Source organism: Heptranchias perlo, unplaced genomic scaffold, assembly GCF_035084215.1.
Source record: "Heptranchias perlo isolate sHepPer1 unplaced genomic scaffold, sHepPer1.hap1 HAP1_SCAFFOLD_56, whole genome shotgun sequence".
In the NCBI taxonomy this organism is placed as follows: Eukaryota; Metazoa; Chordata; class Chondrichthyes; order Hexanchiformes; family Hexanchidae; genus Heptranchias; species Heptranchias perlo.
The window spans coordinates 172,790-199,098 of record NW_027139581.1 but is presented as its reverse complement, the minus strand read 5'-3'; the positions used below and the strand labels follow the sequence as shown (position 1 = coordinate 199,098).

The window sequence follows — 26,309 nt, the reverse complement described above, 5'->3', positions numbered from 1 at the left end:
GTGAAGAAGTGATTCCTGACATCGGCCCTGAATGACCTCGCTTTAATTTTAAGGTTATGCCCCCTTGTTCTGGACTCCCCCACCAGAGGAAGTAGTTTCTCTCCATCTACCCTATCAAATATTTTAATCATCTTAAACACCTCGATTGGATCACCCCTTAATCTTCATTACTCCACGCAGTACAAGCCCAGTCTGTGCACCCTGTCAGTATCACTCTGTTGAATCTGTGCTGCACCCCTTCCAAGGCCAGTATATCCTCCCTGAGGTGCAGTGCCCAGAACTGAAGGCAGTCTCCAGATGGGGTTTAACCAGAGCTCTGTACAACTGTAACATAACTTCCGCCCCTTTATATTCCAGCCCCCTTGAGATGAAGGCCAACATTCCTTTTGCCTTTAAAATTATTTTTTGTAACTGTCCACCAGCTTTTAGTGATTTCTGTACTTGGACCCCGAAATCTCTCTGCTCCTCCACAGTTTCCAGTTGCTTGCCATTTGGTAAATACTCTGATCGATCTGTCTTAGGTTCAAAGTGGGTGAATTCACATTTCCCCACATTCAACTCCACCTGCCACCGTTTTGCCCACTCGCTGAATCTATTATTGCCCCCTTGCAACTTTCTGCTCCCATCTACACTATTTACTGTGCCACCTAACTCAGTGTCATCAGCAAACTTGGATACATGGCTCTCCATTCCTTCATCTGAGTCATTTTACGAACAAATGTTGAACTGTTTGCTCGACACCACAGGGTTCCATCTGTTTCAAGCCACAACGGAAAGTTCCAGTTTTCTCCTGGAATTTAAGTTTAAGATAAATCAAGTTTTAAAAATGAGGCAGAGTGGCAGAGAAGGAGTGAGATCCGGGCTCAGACCCTCCCCCGCAAGTCCCGCCCCTCATACACTCCGATTGGTTGGAGGACCAACCGTCCGCTCTGTCCTCCAGTCCCTCTCCGCTCTTCCTATTGGTCGGGAGCGCATTTGCGCCGGGTTGACGCTGGGATTGAAGGTCGTGAGCTGCAGTTGGAAAATAAACATCATTCCAGCCCGTCAGTTCCAATGTGTAATGAGACTAAATTACTAACGATGATGTGGAGATGCCGATGGACTGGGGTGGACAAATGTCAGGAGTCTTACAACACCAGGTTATAGTCCAACAGCTTTATTTGAAATCACAAGCTTTCGGAGCTTTCCTCCTTCGTCAGGTGAATGCAGGGTTCCCTCAAGGCACCGCACACATAGTCAGAGAACAATGCCTGGTGATTACAGATAATCTTTCCAACTGCCCGTTATCACACCTCGGAAGAGAGATAATCACCGCAATCAAAGGAGTGAATGGTGTTCAGACAGGGGAACATTACATCCAAGACTACTGAATACACAAACGGTCAGATTACAAAGACAGAGAGAGAGAGAGAGACACCCGAAAGAGAGAGAGAGAGACACCCGAAAGGCAGAGAGAGAGAGAGAGAGAATGACCCGTTGTATTAAAAACAGATAGCTTTTTTCTCGCTGGTGGGGTTACGTGTAGCGTGACATGAACCCAAGATCCCGGTTGAGGCCGTCCTCATGGGTGCGGAACTTGGCTATCAATTTCCGCTCGACGATTTTGCAAAATTCATGTCACGCTACATGTAACCCCACCAGGGAAAAAAAAGCTATCTGTTTTGAATACAACGGGTCATTCTCTCTCTCTCTCTGCCTTTCGGGTCTCTCTCTCTCTGTCTTTGTAATCTGACCGCTTGTGTATTCAGTAGTCTTGGATGTAATGTTCCCCTGTCTGAACACCATTCACTCCTTTGATTGCGGTGATTATCTCTCTTCCGAGGTGTGATAACGGGCAGTTGGAAAGATTATCTGTAATCACCAGGCATTGTTCTCTGACTATATATGCTGTGCCTTTACGGAACCCTGCACTCACCTGACGAAGGAGCAAAGCTCCGAAAGCTTGTGATTTCAAATAAAGCTGTTGGACTATAACCTGGTGTTGTCAGACTCCTCAAATAACTAACAGTTTTGGAAAACAATATTTCCCAGCCCAACAAACGTTATCTAAAGGCGGGGCGGTCTGCGTTACCCAGTATGCCCGGATTTAGGTTAATTTTATTTATTTCCGCTCCGCCCTCCGCTGCTCCAAAAGCGCTTTTCCCCCGCCCTCAATCTCAGTCGGATCGGAGCTCCAATGGCGGCGGTCCGTCCCCAGACTGCACCGCGCGCCGGAATGTCCCCTATCGATCTGAGAGGAGCCCAGTGCGCCGGCGCAGGAGAGGCTGATTGTTGGGCAGTGTGAGCTGAGCATGCGCGGCCCGAAGGGTCTGACAAATGTAAGGAATCTTACAACACCAGGTTATAGTCCAACTGTTTTATTTGAAAATCACAAGCTTTCGGAGGCTTTCTCCTTCGTCAGGTGAGCGAGTGTGGGATTCCATGGAAGGTTACCGCATTTATATTCAGAGAACAATACCTCGCGATTACAGATAATCTTTCCAACTGCCCATAGTCAAGGCAATCAATGTGTTCAGACAGAGTGATGTTATCCACAGGACCACCGAATACACAAACGGCCAGAACACAAAACAGAGAGAGAGAGGGAGAGAAACATCCGAAAGGAAGAGAAAGACAGAGAATGACCCGTTGTGTTAAAAACAGATAACTTTTTTTCGCTGGTGGGGTAACGTGTAGCGTGATATGAACCCAAGATCCCGGTTGAGGCCGTCCTCATGGGTGCGGAACTTGGCTATCAATTTCTGTTCGACGATTTTGCGTTGTGTGTCTCGAAGGCCGCCTTGGAGAACGCTTACCCGAAGATCGGTGGCTGAATGTCCTTGACTGCTGAAGTGTTCCCCGACTGGGAGGGAACCCTCCTGTCTGGCGATTGTTGCGCGGTGTCCGTTCATCCGTTGTCGCAGTGTCTGCATGGTCTCGCCAATGTACCATGCTCCGGGGCATCCTTTCCTGCAACGTATGAGGTAGACAACGTTGGCCGAGTCACAGGAGTATGAACCATGTACCTGGTGGGTGGTGTCCTCTCGTGTGATGGTGGTGTCTGTGTCGATGATCTGGCATGTCTTGCAGAGGTTGCCGTGGCAGGGTTGTGTGGTGTCGTGGACGCTGTTCTCCTGAAAGCTGGGTAATTTGCTGCGAACGATGGTCTGTTTGAGGTTGGGTGGCTGTTTGAAGGCGAGTAGTGGAGGTGTGGGGATGGCCTTAGCGGGGTGTTCGTCGTCATCGATGACATGCTGAAGGCTGCGGAGAACATGGCGTAGTTTCTCCGCTCCGGGGAAGTACTGGACGACAAAGGGTACTCTGTTGGTTGCGTCCCGTGTTAGTCTTCTGAGGAAGTCTATGCGATTTTTCGCTGTGGCCCGTCGGAACTGTTGATCGACAAGTCGAGGGTCATAACCCGTTCTTACGAGGGCGTCTTTCAGCGTCTGTAGGTGTCCATCGCGTTCCTCCTCGTCTGAGCAGATCCTGTGTATTCGCAGGGCCTGTCCATAGGGGATGGCCTCTTTGACGTGGTTAGGGTGGGAGCTGGAAAAGTGGAGCATCGTGAGGTTGTCCGTGGGCTTGCGGTAGAGTGAGGTGCCCGTCTTTGATGGAGATTCGTGTGTCCAAGAAAGAAACCGATTCTGAGGAGTAGTCCATGGTGAGCTTGATGGTGGGATGGAACTTGTTGATGTTATCGTGTAGTCTCTTCAGTGATTCTTCGCCATGGGTCCATAGGAAGAAAATGTCGTCGATGTATCTGGTGTATAGCGTTGGTTGGAGGTCCTGTGCAGTGAAGAAGTCCTGCTCGAACTTGTGCATGAAAATGTTGGCGTATTGGGGTGCGAATTTGGTCCCCATGGCTGTTCCGTGTGTTTGGGTAAAGAACTGGTTGTCGAAGGTGAAGACATTGTGATCCAGGATGAAGCAGATGAGTTGTAGGATGGCGTCTGGAGAGTGGCTGTTGTTGGTGTTGAGTATTGATGCTATCGCAGCGATGCCGTCATCGTGGGGGATACTGGTGTAGAGTGCCGAGACGTCCATCGTGGTGAGAAGTGTTCCAGGTTCAACTGGTCCGTGGGTGCTGAGTTTTTGTAGGAAGTCTGTAGTGTCGCGACAGAAGCTGGGGGTTCCCTGTACGATGGGTTTCAGGATGCCCTCGACGTATCCAGAGAGGTTCTCACACAGGGTTCCATTGCCTGATACGAAAGGACGTCCGGGTGTGTTGGCTTTGTGTATCTTTGGGAGGCAGTAGAAGTCTCCCACGCGGGGAGTACGTGGGATGAGAGCGCGTAGGATGCTTTGAAGGTCTGGATCGAAGGTCTTGATCGGTTTGTTGAGCTGGTGGGTGTGTTCCTTGGTCGGATCTGCGGGTAACCGTCTGTAGTGTTCCTGGTTGTCCAGTTGTCGGTATGCTTCTTTGCAATAGTCCGTTCTGTTCTGTATGACGATGGCTCCTCCTTTGTCCGCTGGTTTGATGACGATGTTGCGGTTGGTCTCGAGAGCGTCGATGGCGTTGCGTTGTGCTCGGGTGACATTCTGGACTGTCTTGTGAGTGCGGCTGATGAATTTGGCAATGAAGGGTCTGAGGCAGACAGCGCGGTTCGAGCAGGTAAGAGGAGGTCTGGAGAGAGCGGGTTAATAAAGGGCGGGGATCGCAGGGCCCAGAAACACCGAGTGTAGGGCCCAGGACCCGAGAGAAAACAGGCGGCATTATCCCCCCTCCACTCCCCACCAGTGGAAGCGGCAAACTCCGGGACAGGCAGGAAGTCCCACGGAGCGTCTGCAAATGGAGGAAAAATGGTGAGGGTCAGGGAGCGTCTGTAAATGGAGGAAAAATGGTGACTGTCAGGGAGCGTCTGTAAATGAAAGCGTAATGGTGATGAGGTGCAATGCATACTAGATGGTAAAGCTTTAAAAGGGGTAGATGAGCAGAGAGACTTAAGGGTGCAAGATGGTAGCGAATGTCTTAATAATTGGCAGGTTCGAGATTCTAATATCAGGAACTTTGATACTTTATTAAGAAATATGAGATGAGCTGATATTCTGTCCTCTACCGTATCTTATATTGATCTATCAATCACCGTAAACATGCAAGTCCCGTGTCCCCACAGTAACTTACACGAGGTCAGCCGGGTACAGTCGCATAGTGGTCATGATACTGGACTAATAATCTGCAGTCATGAGTTCATAATCCCGCCATGGCAGCTGGGGAATTTAAATTCAATTAATTTACTAAAATCTGCAATTAGAAAAAAAACGAGAATCAGCAATGGAGGCCATGAAACAACCGGATTGTCAGAAAAATCCATCTGGTTCACCAATGTCCTTTAGGGGAGGAAATCTGTCGTCCTTACCCGGTCTGGCCGATATGTGTCTCCAGACCCAGAGCAATGTGGTTGATTCTTCATCGCCCTCTGAAATGGCCGAGCAAGCCACTCAGTTGTAAAATCTCGCATCAAAAAGTTGTGACAAGAAATAGGAGCAGGAGTAGCCCATATGGCCCCTCGAGCCTGCTCCACCATTCAATAAGATCATGGCTGATCTTCTACCTCATTTAATATGTATCCAGAATATTAAACTCCAGCCCAGTTATAGGGGTTATTAACATCAGAAACAAACCCCAACTGTCAGAGTGAACATGGTTCAGTCCTGGATGTGATTAACAGCAGAAACAACAGCAGAATCTAATCCCTGCAATCACAGGTGAACTCGCTGGTGTCTCAGCAGGTTGGATGAATGAGTGAATCCCTTCCCACACACGGAGCAGGTGAATGGCCTCTCCCCAGTGTGAACTCGCTGGTGTGTCAGCAGGTTGGATGACTGACTGAATTTCGTCCCACACTCTTGGCAGGTGAACGGCCTCTCCCCAGTGTGAACTTGCTGGTGTTTCAACAGTTCGCTTGTGCTTTTAAAGCTTTTCTCACAGTTAGAACATTTAAAAGGTCTTTTATCAGTGTGAACAAGTTGGTGTGCAATGAGGCTGGATGAACAAGTGAATCCCTTCCCACACATGGAGCAGGTGAACGGCCTCTCCCCATTGTGAACTCGCTGGTGTGTGAGCAGGGTGGATGACTGAGTGAATCCCTTCCCACACAAGCAGCAGGTAAACGGCCTCTCCCCGGTGTGAGTACGTTGGTGTCTCAGCAGGTCCCATCTGCTTTTAAAGCTCTTCTCACAGGCAGAACATTTAAACGGTCTGTTATCAGTGTGAACAAGTTGGTGTTCAATGAGGTGTGATGACTGAGTGAATCCCTTCTTACACACGGAGCAGGTGAACGGTCTCTCCCCAGTGTGAACTCGTTGGTGTGTCAGCAGGTGGGATGACTGAGTGAATCCTTTCCCACACACGGAGCAGGTGAACGGCCTCTCCCCAGTGTGAACTCGTTGGTGTGTCAGCAGGGTGGATGAACCAGTGAATCCCTTCCCACACACGGAGCAGGTGAACGGCCTCTCCTCGGTGTGAACTCGCTGGTGTGTCAGCAGGTGGGATGATTTAATGAATCCCTTTCCACACACGGAGCAGGTGAACGGCCTCTCCCCAGTGTGACTGCGTCGATGAGTTTCCAGCTGGGATGGGTAATTGAATCCCTTCCCACAGTCCCCACATTTCCACGGTTTCTCCGTGGTCCGGGTGTCCTTGTGTATCTCCAGGTTGGATGATCAGTTGAAGCCTCGTCCACACACAGAACACGTGGACGGTTTCTCCCCGCTGTGAACGGTGCGATGTTTTTTCAGGCTGTGTCACTGGTTAAAGCTCTTTCCACAGTCAGTGCTCTGGAACACTCTCACTCGGGTGTGTGTGTCTCGGTGATTTTCCAGTCACACTGATGTTTGAAATCTTTTTCCAGAGACAGAACAGAGAAACATTTCTCCTTCCACATTCGAAGGTCGATGATATTCAGGTCCTGATGAATCGAGTGACTGTCAGATCTTGATGTGATGTTTGGTTTGAGTTTCCCGTCTGCAAATCCTCCCCTTCTAATCCCCTGTAAAAGGAGTTTACAAAAGTCATCACTGTAAATACAGGATAGAAATTCAGAAGACAATTCTAGTTTCTATGGAATAATCTTCCCGCTCATTCCCCCAGACTGTAAATCCCTGTCCCACACACTCTCCCTCCTCCCTGTGCTGAAATCCAAAGCCAATGTTGAAAATGTTGCACCATCTCCAATATTTTTCCTTCTATCTGAGTTTATCCCCCTCCCCTGAAGGTGCTGACTTTGACTGGGTTCAGTTCTACACTCACTGGTTCCCCTCTCTCTCCTCCCCTGAAGGTGCTGACTCTGACTGGGTTCAGTTCTACACTCACTGGTTCCCCTCTCTCTCCTCCCCTGAAGGTGCTGACTCTGACTGGGTTCAGTTCTACACTCACTGGTTCCCCTCTCTCTCCTCCCCTGAAGGTGTTGACTCTGACTCGGTTCAGTTCTACACTCACTGGTTCCCCTCTCTCTCCTCCCCTGAAGGTGTTGACTCTGACTCGGTTCAGTTCTACACTCACTGGTTCCCCTCTCTCTCTCCTCCCCTGAAGGTGTTGACTCTGACTCGGTTCAGTTCTACACTCACTGGTTCCCCTCTCTCTCCTCCCCTGAAGGTGTTGACTCTGACTCGGTTCAGTTCTGCACTCACTGGTTCCCCTCTCTCTCCTCCCCTGAAGTTACTGACTCTGTCTGTGTGTGCGTGCTCTCTTCCCCTCTTCCCAACACTCTGTCCCTCCCTATATGCTGTCCATCTGCAACATCTCCCAATTTTGGTGATGGGCTCTCCTTGACACATCTCCATTTTTCCTTCTTATACTCACTGACACATCCCGATTTCTCTTTCATTGAGACACTGACCATTTACCATTTCTCCTTGATAAGTCCCTGATATGTCACCATTTCTCCCTCTTTTACAGTCGCTCCCTGACCAGTCACCCTATCTCCCTCATTTACAAACGCTCCCTAACCAGTCACTCTTTCTCCTTTATTTACAGACGCTCCCTGACCTGTCTCCATTTCTTTTTCATTTATAGACGTTCCCTGATCAGTCACCATTTCTCCCTTATTTACAGATGCTCCCTAACCAGTCTCAAATTCCCCTTCATTTACAGACGCTCCCTGACTCGCTGAGATTTCCCAGCACTTCCTGTGTGTCCCGGAGTTTGGCGCTTACACTACCCATCCTTTGCTGGTTTCTAAAACTCTCCCAATTCTCAGGCTTACTACTCTCCTTGGCCTCTTTTAATCTAATACTATCCTTAACTTCTTTAGTCAGCCACGGATGGATCACTTATCCCATGGAGTTTTTATTCCTCAATGGAATGTATATTTGTTGAGAAATATGAAATCTTTCCATAAATATCTGCCATTGCTTAATAACAGTCACATCCTTTAATCTAATTTCCCAATCAACCTTAGCCAACTCACCCTTCATACCTATGTAAATGGCTTGGTTTAAGATTAATACTCCAGTTTCTAGTTTCGGACAAAGTTAATAGTCACTTGGAGAAGTGCAGATTAATTCGGAAAAGTCGGCACAGATTTGTTGAAGGCAAATTGTGTTTAATAGACTTGTCCAAGTCTTTTGATGAGGACAATGCGGTGGATGTGGTGTATATGGACTTTCAAAAGGCATTTAATAAAATGCCACATAATAGGCTTGTCATCAAAGTTGAAGCCCATGGAATAAAAGGGGCAGTGGCAGCATGGATAGGAAATTGGCTAAGTGACAGGAAAGAGAGAATAGTGGTGAACGGTTGTTTTTTGGACTGGAGGGAGGTATACAGTGATGTTCCCCAGGGGTCGGTGCTGGGACCACTGCTTTTCTTGATATATATTGATGACTTGGACTTGGGTGTACACAATTTCAAAATTTGCAGATGACACAAAACTTGGAAGTGTAGTGAATAGTGAGGAGGTCAGTGATAGACTTTAAGAGGACATAGACAGGCTGGTGGAATGGGCGGACACGTGGCAGATGAAATTTAACGCAGAATAGTGCAAAGTGATACATTTTGGTAGGAAGAACGAGGACAGGCAATATAAACTAAAGGATACAATTCTAATAAAGGGGTGCAGGAACAGAGATACCTTGGGATATATCTGCACAAATCTTTGAAGGTGACAGGGCAGGTTGAGAAAGCAGTTAAAAAGCATACGGGATCCTGGACTTTATAGAGGCACAGAGTACAAAAGCAAGGAAGGTACAATAAACCTTAATAAAACACTAGAGTATTGTGTCCAGTTCTGAGCACCGCACTTTCAGAAGGATGTGAAGGCCTTAGAGAAGGTGCAGAAGAGATTTACTAGAATGGTCCCAGTGATGAGGGACTTCAGTTACGTGGATAGACTGGATTGTTGTCCTTGGAATAGAGAAGGTTGCGAGGAGATTTGATCGAGGTATTCAAAATCATGAAAGGTCCAGACAGAGTAGATAGAGAGAAACTGTTCCCATTGGCGGAAGAGTCAAGGACCAGAGGACAGAGATTTAAGGTGAGTGGCAAAAGGCGACATGAGGAAAAACTTTTTAACACAGCGAGTGGTTGTGATCTGGAATGCACTGCCCGAGGGGGTGGTGGAGGCAGATTCAATCATGGCCTTCAAAAGGGAACTGGATAAGTACTTGAATGGAAAAAATTTGCAGGGCTACGGGGATAGGGCGGGGGAGTGGGACCAGCTGGGTTCCCGTGCTGAGTCACTGAATATGTTCAAGGCTGAGATCAATCGATTTTTGGACTCGAGGGGAATCAAACCATACGGGGATCAGGCCGGAAAGTGGAATTGAGGGTGAATATCAGCCATGATCTTATTGAATGTTGGAACAGGCTCGAGGGGCCGCATGGCCTCCTCCTCCTCCTATTTCTTCAGTTCTTGCTCTCCCGGTCACTGGGACCCTGAAGCCCCGCCCACTATTTGTTCCCGGTCACTGGGACCCTGAAGACCCGCCCACTCTTTGTTCACAGTCACTGGGACCCTGAAGCCCCGCCCACTTTGTTCACAGTCACTGGGACCCTGAAGCCCCGCCCACTTTGTTCCCGGTCACTGGGACCCCGAAGCCCCGCCCACTTTGTTCCCAGTCACTGGGACCCTGAAGCCCCGCCCACTCTTTGTTCCCGGTCACTGGGACCCTGAAGCCCCGCCCACTCTTTGTTCCCGGTCACTGGGACCCTGAAGCCCCGCCCACTCTTTGTTCCCGGTCACTGGGACCCTGAAGCCCCGCCCACTCTTTGTTCACAGTCACTGGGACCCTGAAGCCCCGCCCACTTTGTTCACAGTCACTGGGACCCTGAAGCCCCGCCCACTTTGTTCCCGGTCACTGGGACCCTGAAGCCCCGCCCACTTTGTTCACAGTCACTGGGACCCTGAAGCCCCGCCCACTTTGTTCCCAGTCACTGGGACCCTGAAGCCCCGCCCACTCTTTGTTCCCGGTCACTGGGACCCTGAAGCCCCGCCCACTCTTTGTTCCCGGTCACTGGGACCCTGAAGCCCCGCCCACTCTTTGTTCCCGGTCACTGGGACCCTGAAGCCCCGCCCACTCTTTGTTCCCGGTCACTGGGACCCTGAAGCCACGCCCACTCTTTGTTCCCAGTCACTGGGACCCTGAAGCCCCGCCCACTCTTTGTTCCCGGTCACTGGGACCCTGAAGCCCCGCCCACTCTTTGTTCCCGGTCACTGGGACCCTGAAGCCCCGCCCACTCTTTGTTCCCACTCACAGGGACCCTGAAGCCCCGCCCACTCTTTGTTCCCGGTCACTGGGACCCTGAAGCCCCGCCCACTCTTTGTTCCCGGTCACTGGGACCCTGAAGCCCCGCCCACTCTTTGTTCCCGGTCACTGGGACCCTGAAGCCCCGCCCACTCTTTGTTCCCGGTCACTGGGACCCTGAAGCCCCGCCCACTCTTTGTTCCCGGTCACTGGGACCCTGAAGCCCCGCCCACTCTTTGTTCACAGTCACAGGGACCCTGAAGCCCCGCCCACTCTTTGTTCCCGGTCACTGGGACCCTGAAGCCCCGCCCACTCTTTGTTCCCGGTCACTGGGACCCTGAAGCCCCGCCCACTCTTTGTTCCCGGTCACTGGGACCCTGAAGCCCCGCCCACTCTTTGTTCACAGTCACAGGGACCCTGAAGCCCCGCCCACTCTTTGTTCCCAGTCACTGGGACCCTGAAGCCCCGCCCACTCTTTGTTCACAGTCACAGGGACCCTGAAGCCCCGCCCACTCTTTGTTCACAGTCACAGGGACCCTGAAGCCCCGCCCACTCTTTGTTCACAGTCACAGGGACCCTGAAGCCCCGCCCACTCTGTTCATTGAACAAGATGGCTGCGCATGCTCCGTTCTGCTGCGTACTGACCCAAGATGGCGGCCGTTAACCTGGGCCTGTCACCGGGAGAAAGCCCCGGGGTTCAAACGCGGGACCTGTAGGTTCTTATTCGGGGCTTGAGACCTACGCCGGGTGTTTATGAAACCTCCCCGCCCTCCCGCCGGTTCCATTACTCCCCGACGCCCCGCCGTCTCTTACCCGCTTCCGACGCTTTGCTCCAGCCTCTGTCGGTCTCCAACACTCGCACTGCGCATACTCTAAACATAGACCTGCACTGCTGAGGCTCAAAGCACAGCCCGCTACTGCGCATGTTCCAAACCCACACCAGCACTGCGCCTGCGCGCTGGTCTCCTGTAGTGTAGATAGAGCACATTCTCCACCGCGGGGGATGTTGGGTAAGAGTCCCGCCATTGGAAGCCCGAATCAGCGAATGGGAAATTATTTCTGTGATCCGATTGAGATTGGCGCCGGAGGGCCAATAATTAAATTAATAAATAAATTTGACCCAGCTTTTGGTCACCTGTCCTAATATGTGGCTCGGTGTCAAATTTTGTTTGATAATCGCTCCTGCCGAGCACCTTGGGTCGTTTTACTATGTTAAAGGCGCTATATAAATACAAGTCTTTGTTGTGAACATTGAAAATTGCTGGTGAGGCCCCAGCTGGAGTATTGTGTCCAATTCTGGGCAGCACACTTTAGGAAGGATGTCAAGGACTTAGAGAGGGTGCAGAGGAGATTTACTAGAATGGTGCCAGTTATGTGGAGAAGCTGGGGTTGTTCTCCTTGGAGCAGAAAAGGTTCAGGGGAGATTTTTATAGAAGTGTTCAAATTCATGAGGTTTTGATAGAGTAAATAAGGAGAAACTGTTTCCAGTGGCAGGAGGGTCGGTAACCAGAGGACACAGATTTCAGGTGATTGGCAAAAGAGCCAGAGGTGTGATGAGGAGAATTTTTTTTACGCAGTGAGTTGTCATGATCTGGAATGCGCTGCCTGAAAGGGCGGTGGAAGCTGATTCAATGGTAACTTTCAAAAGGGAACTGGATAAATACTAGAAGGGAAAATTTGCAGGGCGATGGGGAAAGAGCAGGGGATTGGAACTAATTGGACAGGTTTTTCAAAGAGCCAGCATCGGCACGATGGGTTGAGTGGCCTCCTCCCGTGCTGTATCATTCTATGATTCTACCATTCTATAAATAGAAACACAAGTGCATGGGCCCTTTGCCAGGGTGTGCTCCTGGATGTCATCAACAGCATAAGAGCAGGATCCCACCCCTACAGTCATAGGTGAACTCGCTGGTGTCTCAGCAGGTGGGGTGAACCAGTGAATCCCTTCCCACACACACTGCATTTAATTTCCAAGAATCCCTGTTTTATTGATGTGAGCAGGTTAGACATCAGGATAACTAAAAAAACACGACCCGGAACATCCCCGGGGGGGTCGATCCCGACAGTTACTCTGGGATCACTCCCACTGCGGAACTCCACCACTCACCCTGCTGAAGGCTCAGGTAGTGGGGCCTCCAGGAGTCCACTGTAAGGAAGGTGGGTTTCGGCATCTTGACAAATATATGCCGAGGAACCAGAGGAATCCTTACTGAGAAACCGTCTGGGGTTTTACCTGTCAGTGTAGGTCTAGGGGTGAATGATTCCCGACTCCCCGAAATGTCTTACATTTAACCCAGGTCTGATCAAGGTGAATTCAGTTTACAGGAGAATAGGGACAATTATCGCCCACAGTCGAGGGAGACAAAATCAGAGAAATTTGGAAAGGAAAATGGTGGACAATTGTGGTAATAATAGCAAAAGCTTTTCCAGCTATGTCAGGAGTCAGAAGACTGTTAATAAGGTTTTGAATCACTGAAAGACAGTTCAGGACAGATTCAAACAGATTCCCGGGCTATGACAGAGCTGTTAAATGATTATTTCACATCAGTCTCCACTCCTGTGGATGATGCTCAGATTCCAGCTCTGGGATGTGGTGTCGACAATAACATCAGAAATATTAAAATAGAAAGGGATGTGATCTTGGGTAAAATAGGAAATCTCAGAATAGATTGTGCTCCAGGTCCAGGTGACATCCACCCAAGGGTGTTTAAAGAGATGGGACGGGTGCTCTGTGAGCCCCTTCCCTGGATCTTCAACAGCTCAATGGAGTCAGGGATTGTTCCCTGAGATTGGAAGGTAACTCACGTAGTTCCCATTCTCAAAAAAGGGGACAAATCAGAGCCAGAAAACGACAGGCCCGTCAGTGAGACCTCAACCATAGGGAAGATGCTTGAAGGGATCCTAAGAGATTCTGTTTATGATCATGGGGAAAGAGAAGGGGCCGTTAGAGACACTCAACACGGCTTCCAGAAAAGAAGGTCGCGTCTTACAAACATGCTTGTATTTTTTGAAGAAGTTGCTGGGTCAGTGGATGAGGATAATCCGGTTCACATTGTCTATCTCAGGGGTGTTTTTTGAAGAAGTTGCTGGGTCAGTGGATGAGGGTAATCCGGTTCACATTGTCTATCTCAGGGGTGTTTTTTGAAGAAGTTGCTGGGTCAGTGGATGAGGATAATCCGGTTCACATTGTCTATCTCAGGGGGGTCAAACTCATTTTCTATGGTGGGCCTGATCCGATATCCTGGCACTTGGCCTGGGCCACATTCAGCAAAACTTATTAAACCAGAAGTAGATGAAGATGTACGATATTGGTCCTCACTTACATTTCGATCTTATTTACTGTCACTGCTGCTCCCGATCCCTGGCACCTCTCAGCTTGAACCGTTGCATCAACATTTGGAGCAAATGACTGGGACTGAGGCCTGTCTTGGATCGAATCATGAGGACCACTTGTCACTACAGAACTTTGTGCCCCAAACACTAACCCTCGAAGTGAATTCCACGGCCTCACGACTCCCGGAGTAAAGAAGTTTCTCTCGATCACTGTTCTAAATCTCTTACATTTAATCTTCTTTCTTTGGCTCCTTGTCTTGACCCTCAACCACTGGAAACAGCCGGTTTCTATCCACCCCATCCCACCCTTCATCATTTTAAACATTTCCATCGTATCGCCCTGGAATATGTGCTGAATATGAGACGGATGAATCCTAACAGAAAGGACACAAAGTCAGAATGGGCCTGAGACTGAGCGACCGACCATCTTGGTCAGGAATTCACCTGTCTTGTTTGACTCCCTGTACTCCTAATCTCTTACATGACCACAACTGGCTGCCTCAGTGATTATTAGTGATAAACCACAAGCACATTGCACTCTCTGCTGCACACACCTTGGAAGAACATAAGAAATAGGAGCAGGAGGAGGCCATTCGGCCCCTCGAGCCTGTTCTGCCATTCAATCAGATCACGGTTGATCTTCGACCTCAACTCCACTTTCCCGCCCATCCCCATATCCCATGATTCCCTGAGTGTCCAAAAATCTATCAATCTCAGTCTTGAACATACTCAATGACTGAGCATCCACAGTCCTCTGGGGTAGAGAATTCCAAAGATTCACAACCCTCTGAGTGAAGAAATTTCTCCTCATCGAAATGGCCGACCCTTTATCTAGAGACTATGACCCCTCGTTCTAGACTCTCCAGCCAGGGGAAACAGCCTCTCAGCATCTACCCTGCTAAGCCTCGAAGAATTTTATACGTTTCAATGAGATCACCTCTCATTCTTCTAAACTCCAGAGAGTTTAGGCCCATTCTACTCAATCTCTCCTCATAGGACAACCCTCTCATACCAGGAATCAATCTGGTGAACTTTTGTTGCACCCCCTCTAAGGCAAGTATATCCTTCCTGAGATAAGGAGACCAAAACTGTACACAGTACTCTAGGTGAGGTCTCACCACAGCCCTATATAATTGCAGTAAGACCTCCTTACTCTTATACTACAAGCCCCTTGCAATAAAGCCGAATATACCATTTTTAAATTCGTTCATGGGATGTGGGCGTTGCTGGCAAGGCCGGCATTTATTGCCCATTCCTGACTGCCCTTGAGAAGGTGGTGGTGAGCCGCCACCTTGAACCGCTGCAGTCCGTGTGGTGAAGGTTCTCCCACAGTGCTGTTAGGAAGGGAGTTCCAGGATTTTGACCCAGCGGCGATGAAGGAACGGCGATATATTTCCAAGTCGGGATGGTGTGTGACTTGGAGGGGAACGTGCAGGTGGTGGTGTTCGCATGAGCCTGCTGCCCTTGTCCTTCGAGGTGGTAGAGGTCGCGGGTTTGGGAGGTGCTGTCGAAGAAGCCTTGGCGAGTTGCTGCAGTGCATCCTGTGGATGGTACACACTGCAGCCACGGTGAGCCAGTGATGAAGGGAGTGAATGTTTAGGGTGGTGGATGGGGTGCCAATCAAGCGGGCTGGATGGTGTCGAGCTTCTTGATTGTTGTTGGAGCTCCACTCATCCAGGCAAGTGGAGAGTATTCCATCACACTCCTGACTTGTGCCTTGTAGATGGTGGAAAGGCTTTGGGGAGTCAGGAGGTGAGTCACTCGCCGGAGAATACCCAGCCTCTGACCTGCTCTTGTAGCCACACCTTTTATGTGGCTGGTCCAGTTAAGTTTCTGGTCAATGGTGACCCCCAGGATGTTGATGGTGGGGGATTCAGTGATGGTAATGCCGTTGAATGTCAAGGGGAGGTGGTTAGACTCTCTCTTGTTGGAGATGGTCATTGCCTGGCACTTGTCTGGTGCGAATGTTACTTGCCACTTATGAGCCCAAGCCTGGATGTTGTCCAGGTCTTGCTGCACGCGAGCTCGGACTGCTTCATTGTCTGAGGGGTTGCAAATGGAACTGAACACTGTGGAATCATCAGCGAACATCCCCATTTCTGACCTTATTATGCAGGAAAGGTCATTGATGAAGCAGCTGAAGATGGTTGGGCCTCGGACACTGCCCTGAGGAACTCCTGCAGCAATGCCCTGGGGCTGAGATGCTTGGCCTCCAACAACCACTACCATCTTCCTTTGTGCTAGGTATGATTCCAGCCACTGGAGAGTTTTCCCCTTGATTCCCATTGACTTCAATTTTACTAGGGCTCCTTGGTGCCACACTCAGTCAAATGCTGCCTTGTTGTCAAGAGCAGTCACTCTCACCTGACCTTTGGAATTCAGCTCTTTCGTCCATGTTTGGACCAAGGCTGCAATGAGGTCTGGAGCCGAGTGGTCCTGGCGGAACCCAAACTGAGCATCGGTGAGCAGGTTATTGGTGAGTAAGTGCCGCTTGATAGCACCGTCGACGACACCTTCCATCACTTTGCTGATGATTGAGAGTAGACTGATGGGGCGGTAATTGGCCAGATTGGATTTGTCCTGCTTTTTGTGGACAGGACATACCTGGGCAATTTTCCACATTGTCGGGTAGTTGCCAGTGTTGTAGCTGTACTGGAACAGCTTGGCTAGAGGCGCAGCTAGTTCTGGAGCACAAGCCTTAAGCACTACAGCCGGGATGTTGTCGGGGCCCATAGCCTTTGCTGTATCCAGTGCACTCAGTGTTTCTTGATATCACGTGGAGTGAATCGAATTGGCTGAAGACTGGCTTCCGTGATGGTGGGGATATCGGGAGGAGGCCGAGATGGATCATCCACTTGGCACTTCTGGCTGAAGATGGTTGCAAACGCTTCAGCCTTGTCTTTTGCACTCACGTGCTGCACTCCACCATCATTGAGGATGGGGATGTTTACAGAGCCTCCTCCTCCCGTTAGTTGTTTAATTGTCCACCACCATTCACGACTGTATGTGGCAGGACTGCAGAGCTTTGATCTGATCCGTTGATTGTGGAATCACTTAGCTCTGTCTATAGCATGTTGCTTCCGCTGTTTAGCATGCATGTAGTCCTGAGTTGTAGCTTCACCAGGTTGGCACCTCATTTTTAGGTACGCCTGGTGCTGCTCCTGGCATGCTCTTCTACACTCCTCATTGAACCAGCGTTGATCCCCTGGCTCGTTGGTAATGGTAGAGTGAGGAATATGGCGGGCCATGAGGTTACAGATTGTGCTGGAATACAATTCTGCTGCTGATGGCCCACAGCGCCTCATGGATGCCCAGTTTTAAGCTGCTAGACCTGTTCTGAATCTATCCCATTTCGCACGGTGGTAGTGCCACACAACACGTTGGATGGTGTCCTCAGTGCAAAGACGGGACTTCGTCTCCACGAGGACTGTGCGGTGGTCACTCCTACCAATACTGTCATGGACAAATGCATCTGCGACAGGTAGATTGGTGAGGACGAGGTCAAGTAAGTTTTTCCCTCGTGTTGGTTCGCTCACCACCTGCCCAGTCCAGGCCCAGTCTGGCAGCTATGTCCTGCAGGACTCAGCCAGCTCGGTCAGTAGTGGTGCTACCGAGCCACTCTTGGTGATGGACATTGAAGTCCCCCACCCAGAGTACATTCTGTGCCCTTGCTACCCTCAGTGTTTCCTCCAACTGGTGCTCAACATGGAGGAGGACTGATTCATCAGCTGAGGGAGGGTGGTAGGTGGTAATCAGCAGGAGGTTTCCTTGCCCATGTTTGACCTGTTGCTGTGAGATTTCATGGGGTCCGGAGTCAATGTTGAGGACGCCCAGGGCCACTCCCTCCTGACTGTATATCACTGTACCGCCACCTCTGGTGGGTCTGTCCTGCCAGTGGGACAGGACATACCCAGGGATGGTGATGGAAGAGTCTGGGACGTTGGCTGAAAGATATGATTCTGTGAGTATGGCTGTCAGGCTGTTGCTTGACTAGTCTGTGGGACAGCTCTCCCAATTTTGGCACAAGTCCCCAGATGTTTGTGAGGAGGACTTTGCAGGGTCGACTGGGCTTGGTTTGCCTTTGTTGTGTCCGGTGCCTCGTGGTCCGATACCGGGTGGTCCGTGTTAGCCTTTCAATGTATTTTCCACCTCAAATATTGGAAATAAATTGCAAGAGAAATGAAAGTGAAGCTTTTAAAGGCAACAAAAGTGCAACCTCCCCATCGGGGAATTGAATCCCGGTCTCTCGCGTGATCGGTGGGGATACTCACCACTATACTAACGAGGGTCGACCAGGCTTGGTTTGCCTTTGTCGTGTTTGGTGCCCACTGGTCCGTCCGGTTTTATTCTTATTATGACTTTTCGTAGCGAGATTGTACATCTGAGTGGCTTGCTCGGCCATTTCAGAGGGCGATTAAGAATCAACCACATTGTGTGGGTCTGGAGTCACATATAGGCCAGACCGGGTAAGGACGGCAGGTTTCCTTCCCTAAAGGACATTAGTGAACCAGATGGGTTTTTCTGACAATCTGGTCGTTTGATGACCACCATTACTGATACTAGTGTTTTTTTTTAATTCCAGATTTTACTTTAATTTAATTAATTGAATTTAAATTCCTCAGCTGCCGTAGTGGGGTTTGAACTCATGACTCGGGATTATTTGCCCAGGCCTCTTGGATTACTCGTCCAGTAACATAACCACTATGCTACCGTACCCGATTTGCCTCCCTAATTGCTTGCTGTCCCTGCATGTTCACTTTCTGTGATCCGTGCACAAAGTCTGACAGATTCAGACGTGACCTGAGACCCTTACAGATTAACAAAGTAGTTTTTCGATGAATTCGAGATGGTCAGTTTGTTTTTATCATCACTCATTTCACCACCACACTCTTTCCAAGGTCACTTCTCAAGGTGCCCAGTTTGTGTGACCGCATTGTCTCCTGATCCTGGTCTTATCGCTATCTTTGGATTATTGTTCTGCTTTTTGGGTCACTGTTCCCCTTTTATCACGTGGCTGCCTTGTCCAGCAAGGAGGGTGACCTGGGTCAGTCACTGGTCAAAGGTCAACAGTTTACAATTCAGCAAAATAAGCCTCACAGCCTGCAGAGCATGATGGTTAGTGGTATTAAGAAAAAGAGGTCAATTTTTCCCTATTTCCGATATTCTTACAGATTCCACACCTTGAGGGGCAGAAGACCCCTCCCTTAGTTAATCAATCTAGTCCAATAGGGAATGGTTCGGAATGGCTCCCGTTCTGTTTTATCTCGGAGACCCACCTGCGGGTGGACACTATTCGGGATATGGTGACCAGGACTTGTATCATCACGAAAGCAAACGACACTAAACCTTCCCCCGGGGATTCACCAGCATGGCAGACATTCTCCACCATGATTTAGCCCCGAGGGCTGCTGTACCTTTCTCTATTCCCTTGTTATCCTGCTGCATTTTGACCAGATGTTTCTGAGAGGTAAACGCTTCTCTCCAAGACTAAATGATAAGGGGGGAATGTGGTACCTGAATCGAATCCCGGCCTGTGATAGTTCCTCCATCAGTCTGGTGACGTCATGGCCCGATGGGACCCGAACCCTCAATCCCCAGCTTAGGAGTGAGAAAACCCGGAGGGTTTCCCCAACTTGTCTCTCTGCCAGTCCTTTTATTAAAACCAGGGACTCTCCTTGTTCTGATATAACACCCTCCCCCCCGTCTGCCTATTCATTCCTGTCAGTAATCCCTCGAATTGCTGGTGCATTGTTTAATCATGTTCCCATTGTCTCTCTGTGAGTTCACTTAAATCTCTTCCTGATTACACTTAGCAAAACTGTGCACCATTTCTCTTAGTGAGATAAACATCTACACACATTCAGTTGCAGAAATCAGAAGACAAAAGATACAGAAGGAAAAATTTAACAGAGCAGGAATAATCTCCAACTGCAAATGATAACCAGCTTCTTGTGTTTGTGTCTCCACAAGTCTGTCTACGGGTCCTTCATAAACACGGGGGCACAGAATTTGCCTCTTTTCCTGCTGCTCCCATTTTAAAGTTTTAATTACCATGGTCTCAATTTTAGACCATGTCTTCACCGTCTGTACTCAGGCATGTGATGGGGAAACATCCCCATCGGCCCAGGTACCAGTTCCCCTGCTTGACACAACAATCCAAATTGGGCACCTTCCATGGTGCAGTATTCCTGTCAGACACCGTTAACTTAGGCGACTTTACCCTTTGCTTATACACTTCTCCCTCCAAATAACCCACAGAATGTGGTTCTGCCAATTCGGTAAATGGGTCAGAATATCCACGCTAGGTAAGGGTAGGGTAAAAATCAAGTTTTATCCTTATCCCTAACTTGGCCCATTGGGTGAATATGAGCGTCCCCCAGATTGCGGATTGTTGATACAGGTGGAACTTCACCCCTCACATTTGTTCCCCCATTTCCCTTCGAATACCAACAGTGAAGTCCCTTAACACATCCGGGACTTCACCCCGCATCAAAAATCCCAGAGTTTGATCAGCCAACGACAGCACGTGTGCTCCGTATGCCGGAGAAATGGTTCCTCGTCCTATTCCCGTTCCTCGCTCGTTTCCCTTCTATATCATCTCCTTTATTTTATCCTGCGTCTGAGTGAAAAACTTGGCATTGTTGTACATGTCATAGACGGTATGTCGTTCTTCCTGTGCGAGCTCTTTGGTTGCGTTTAGGATCGGTGCATCGACCAGCTTGGCCCGTGCGTGTTCAGAATGAGGCACCTGCTTCTTTATAGTCTCAACGTCTACCCCATTCCAAATTGACATTCCTGTTCCGAATACCCCCCTGTTATCACATCTACCCATCCCACAGGGTCCGACTGTAATTGTCTTGTCCTGAAGATGCCCTCCTCTGGTCTGGTTTCTACCCCCATTATGTTATCCATCACTCTCTACCTCTCGTTCCCATTTTATCTGCATGTCTCTTGTGGACATTCACCACAGTGCCATAAATTGGACGTTACTCACTTATGGCACTTCTTACAGTTTCTAAGTCTCTGTCATATTATACTCCCCGATAATAAATATCATTAATATCACATTGTCCATTTCGGAGAAAGCACAGAGAATTATTCCTCCCACCTCCAGTTTCTTTGGAGACTCGGAGTCAAACACCCTACACAATCCTGACCTGATGTCTCAACTCTCTGTGGTCTCGGACTCTCTGGACTTTGCTCCCGACTAACTTCCCCCATTGGACAGCTGGAGACCCACAGGGTCAAAGTCGTCCCAAATGTGGAACTAACTCTGTGTAAGGCAACGTGATTTGAGAACTTCATGGCAGCACTGAGTGTAAAGAAGGCGGAGCCAGCTTCACCACAGCAGCTCCAGACTCAGGCAGATTTCAACTCAATTTAAAGAAACTTTTCCCAATTGATAAGAAAATGACTGATTTCAATCTCAAATCTCCCAGACATCAAAAAGGACATAGTCCAATAACCGACTAATAATTCTCCAAACTCTTTTGACTTCTTCTTGCACATCTCACAGTGGTATTGTGCTCAGAAAACACAACGATTTGAAATGCTTCTATTAAACGACCAGGACTACAAAGGGTGAACACTGCTTCAGTTCAGTGAATAAAGAGGAAATGGAGCCAGCTGCAGATTGCACGCTGCAGATTGCAACACACTGAGAGACACGACACTAAACACGAAAGAAAAATCCAGTAGATCGGAACAGTGGGAGAAACGCAATCTTCCCTTTTCACCTGTTTTAAATCATCTACCCTTTATCCCTCTCAATTTTCAATCTCTCATGTTTCCGACTGAACTCAACTTTGTGAACTCAAGCAAGGAAGTCATGTCGGACCATTACAAAACACTGGTTCGGCCACAACTGGAGTATTGTGTCCAGTTCTGGGTACCGCACTTCAGGAAAGATGTGAAGGTCTCAGAGAGGGTGCAGAAGAGATTTACCAGAATGATTCCAGGGATGAGGGACTTCAGTTATGTGGATAGACTGGAGAAGCTGGGGTTGTTCTCCTTGGAACAGAGATGGTTGAGAGGAGATTTGATTGAGGTTTTCAAAATCATGAAGGGTCGAGACAGAGTAGATAGAGAGAAACTGTTCCCATTGGTGGAAGGGTCAAGGACCAGAGGACACAGATTTAAGGTGATTGGCAAAAGAACCAAAGGTGACATGAGGAGAAACTTTTTTACACAGGGAGTGGTTGTGATCTGGAATGCACTGCCCGAGGGGGTGGTGGAGGCAGATTCAATCATGGCCTTCAAAAGGGAACTGGATCAGTACTTGATAGGAGACAAATTGCAGGGCGATGGGGAAAGGGCGGGGGAGTGGGTCTAACTGGATTGCTGCTGCATACAGCCAGCACACATTCAATGGGACGAATGGCCTCCTTCCGTGCTGTAACCTTTCTATGATTCTATGATTGTACCAATTTAAAATCTGATGTGAGAAAGACCATTTATCCGGCTTGTGTTGGTTCATGTTTAAAAGTTTTCTCTTTTTCACTGTTGGTGGAAGGAAAGGGGAGAGTGACAGAGAGTGTGGATCAGAAGGGGGTACGGGGGACCCAGCCCAGAGTTCCAGTACCTTTCCTGGTTCACCCCCCAGAACCCCCACAACTGACACTCTCCAGAACCCCCACAACTGACACTCACCAGAAACTCGACAACTGACACTCTCCAGAACCCCCACAACTGACACTCTCCAGAAACCCAACAACTGACACTCTCCAGAACCCCCACAACTGACACTCTCCAGAACCCCCACAACTGACACTCTCCAGAACCCCCACAACTGACACTCACCAGAAACTCGACAACTGACACTCTCCAGAACCCCCACAACTGACACTCACCAGAACCCCGACAACTGACACTCTCCAGAACCCCGACAACTGACACTCTCCAGAACCCCGACAACTGACACTCTCCAGAACCCCGACAACTGACACTCTCCAGAAACCCGACAACTGACACTTTCCAGAACCCCCACAACTGACACTCTCCAGAACCCCCACAACTGACACTCTCCAGAACCCCCACAACTGACACTCTCCAGAACCCCCACAACTGACACTCACCAGAAACTCTACAACTGACACTCTCCAGAACCCCCACAACAGACACTCTCCAGAACCCCCACAACTGACACTCTCCAGAACCCCCACAACTGACACTCTCCAGAACCCCCACAACTGACACTCTCCAGAACCTCCACAACTGACACTTTCCAGAACCCCCACAACTGACACTTTCCAGAACCCCCACAACTGACACTCTCCAGAACCCCCACAACTGACACTCTCCAGAACCCCCACAACTGACACTCTCCAGAACCCCCACAACTGACACTCTCCAGAACCCCCACAACTGACACTCTCCAGAACCCCCACAACTGACACTCTCCAGAACCCCCACAACTGACACTCTCCAGAACCCCCACAACTGACACTCTCCAGAACCCCCACAACTGACACTCTCCAGAACCCCCACAACTGACACTCTCCAGAACCCCCACAACTGACACTCTCCAGAACCCCCACAACTGACACTCTCCAGAACCCCCACAACTGAGACTCTCCAGAACCCCCACAACTGACACTCTCCACAACCCCCACAACTGACACTCTCCAGAACCCCCACAACTGACACTCTCCAGAACATCTACAACTGACACTCTCCAGAACATCGACAACTGACACTCTCCAGAACCCCCACAACTGACACTCTCCAGAACCCCCACAACTGACACTCTCCAGAACCCCCACAACTGACACTCACCAGAAACTCGACAACTGACACTCTCCAGAACCCCCACAACTGACACTCTCCAGAACCCCCACAACTGACACTCTCCAGAACCCCCACAACTGACACTCTCCAGAACCCCCACAACTGACACTCTCCAGAACCCCCACAACTGACACTCTCCAGAACCCCCACAACTGACACTCTCCAGAACCCCCACAACTGACACTCTCCAGAACCCCCACAACTGACACTCTCCAGAACCCCCACAACTGACACTCTCCAGAACCCCAACAACTGACACTCTCCAGAACCCCCACAACTGACACTCTGCAGAACCCCTACAACTGACACTCTCCAGAACCCCTACAACTGACACTCTCCAGAACCCCTACAACTGACACTCTCCAGAACCCCCACAACTGACACTCTCCAGAACCCCCACAACTGACACTCTCCAGAACCCCCACAACTGACACTCTCCAGAACCCCAACAACTGACACTCTCCAGAACCCCCACAACTGACACTCTCCAGAACCCCCACAACTGACACTCTCCAGAACCCCCACAACTGACACTCTCCAGAACCCCCACAACTGACACTCTCCAGAACCCCCACAACTGACACTCTCCAGAACCCCCACAACTGACACTCTCCAGAACCCCCACAACTGACACTCTCCAGAACCCCCACAACTGACACTCTCCAGAACCCCAACAACTGACACTCTCCAGAACCCCCACAACTGACACTCTCCAGAACCCCCACAACTGACACTCTCCAGAACCCCCACAACTGACACTCTCCAGAACCCCCACAACTGACACTCTCCAGAACCCCCACAACTGACACTCTCCAGAACCCCCACAACTGACACTCTCCAGAACCCCCACAACTGACACTCTCCAGAACCCCAACAACTGACACTCTCCAGAACCCCCACAACTGACACTCTCCAGAACCCCCACAACTGACACTCTCCAGAACCCCCACAACTGACACTCTCCAGAACCCCAACAACTGACACTCTTCAGAACCCCCACAACTGACACTCTCCAGAACCCCCACAACTGACACTCTCCAGAACCCCCACAACTGACACTCTCCAGAACCCCCACAACTGACACTCTCCAGAACCCCCACAACTGACACTCTCCAGAACCCCCACAACTGACACTCTCCAGAACCCCCACAACTGACACTCTCCAGAACCCCGACAACTGACACTCTCCAAAACCCCCACAACTGACACTCTCCAGAACCCCCACAACTGACATTCTCCAGAACCCCCACAACTGACACTCTCCAGAACCCCCACAACTGACACTCTCCAGAACCCCCACAACTGACACTCTCCAGAACCCCCACAACTGACACTCTCCAGAACCCCCACAACTGACACCCCCCAGAACCCCCACAACTGACACTCTCCAGAACCCCCACAACTGACACTCTCCAGAACCCCCACAACTGACACTCTCCAGAACCCCCACAACTGACACTCTCCAGAACCCCGACAACTGACACTCTCCAGAACCCCGACAACTGACACTCTCCAGAACCCCCACAACTGACACTCTCCAGAAACCCCACAACTGACACTCTCCAGAACCCCCACAACTGACACTCTCCAGAACCCCCACAACTGACACTCTCCACAACCCCCACAACTGACACTCTCCAGAACCCCCACAACTGACACTCTCCAGAACCCCCACAACTGACACTCTCCAGAACCCCCACAACTGACACACTCCAGAACCCCCACAACTGACACTCTCCAGAACCCCCACAACTGACACTCTCCAGAACCCCCACAACTGACACTCTCCAGAACCCCCACAACTGACACTCTCTAGAACCCCGACAACTGACACTCTCCAGAAACTCCACAACTGACACTCTCCAGAACCCCCACAACTGAGACTCTCCAGAACCCCCACAACTGACACTCTCCAGAACCCCCACAACTGACACTCTCCAGAACCCCCACAACTGACACTCTCCAGAACCCCCACAACTGACACTCTCCAGAACCCCCACAACTGACACTCTCCAGAACCCCCACAACTGACACTCTCCAGAACCCCCACAACTGACACTCTCCAGAACATCTACAACTGACACTCTCCAGAACCCCCACAACTGACACTCTCCAGAACCCCCACAACTGACACTCTCCAGAACCCCCACAACTGACACTCTCCAGAACCCCCACAACTGACACTCTCCAGAACCCCCACAACTGACACTCTCCAGAACCCCCACAACTGACACTCTCCAGAACCCCCACAACTGACACTCTCCAGAACCCCCACAACTGACACTCTCCAGAACCCCCACAACTGACACTCTCCAGAACCCCCACAACTGACACTCTCCAGAACCCCCACAACTGAGACTCTCCAGAACCCCCACAACTGACACTCTCCAGAACCCCCACAACTGACACTCTCCAGAACCCCCACAACTGACACTCTCCAGAACCCCCACAACTGACACTCTCCACAACCCCCACAACTGACACTCTCCAGAACCCCTACAACTGACACTCTCCAGAACCCCCACAAC

General features: G+C 50.0%; 1 protein-coding gene and 1 pseudogene across 1 annotated transcript in view; one reads left to right on the top strand and one right to left on the bottom strand.

Moving 5' to 3' along the window:
- LOC137315784 (zinc finger protein 132-like) overlaps nucleotides 1-26,309 on the top strand; it is a 272,791-nt gene that overhangs the window by 93,362 nt on the left and 153,120 nt on the right. The window lies entirely within an intron of this gene.
- LOC137315824 (zinc finger protein 585A-like) overlaps nucleotides 1-26,309 on the bottom strand; it is an 84,306-nt pseudogene that overhangs the window by 12,290 nt on the left and 45,707 nt on the right.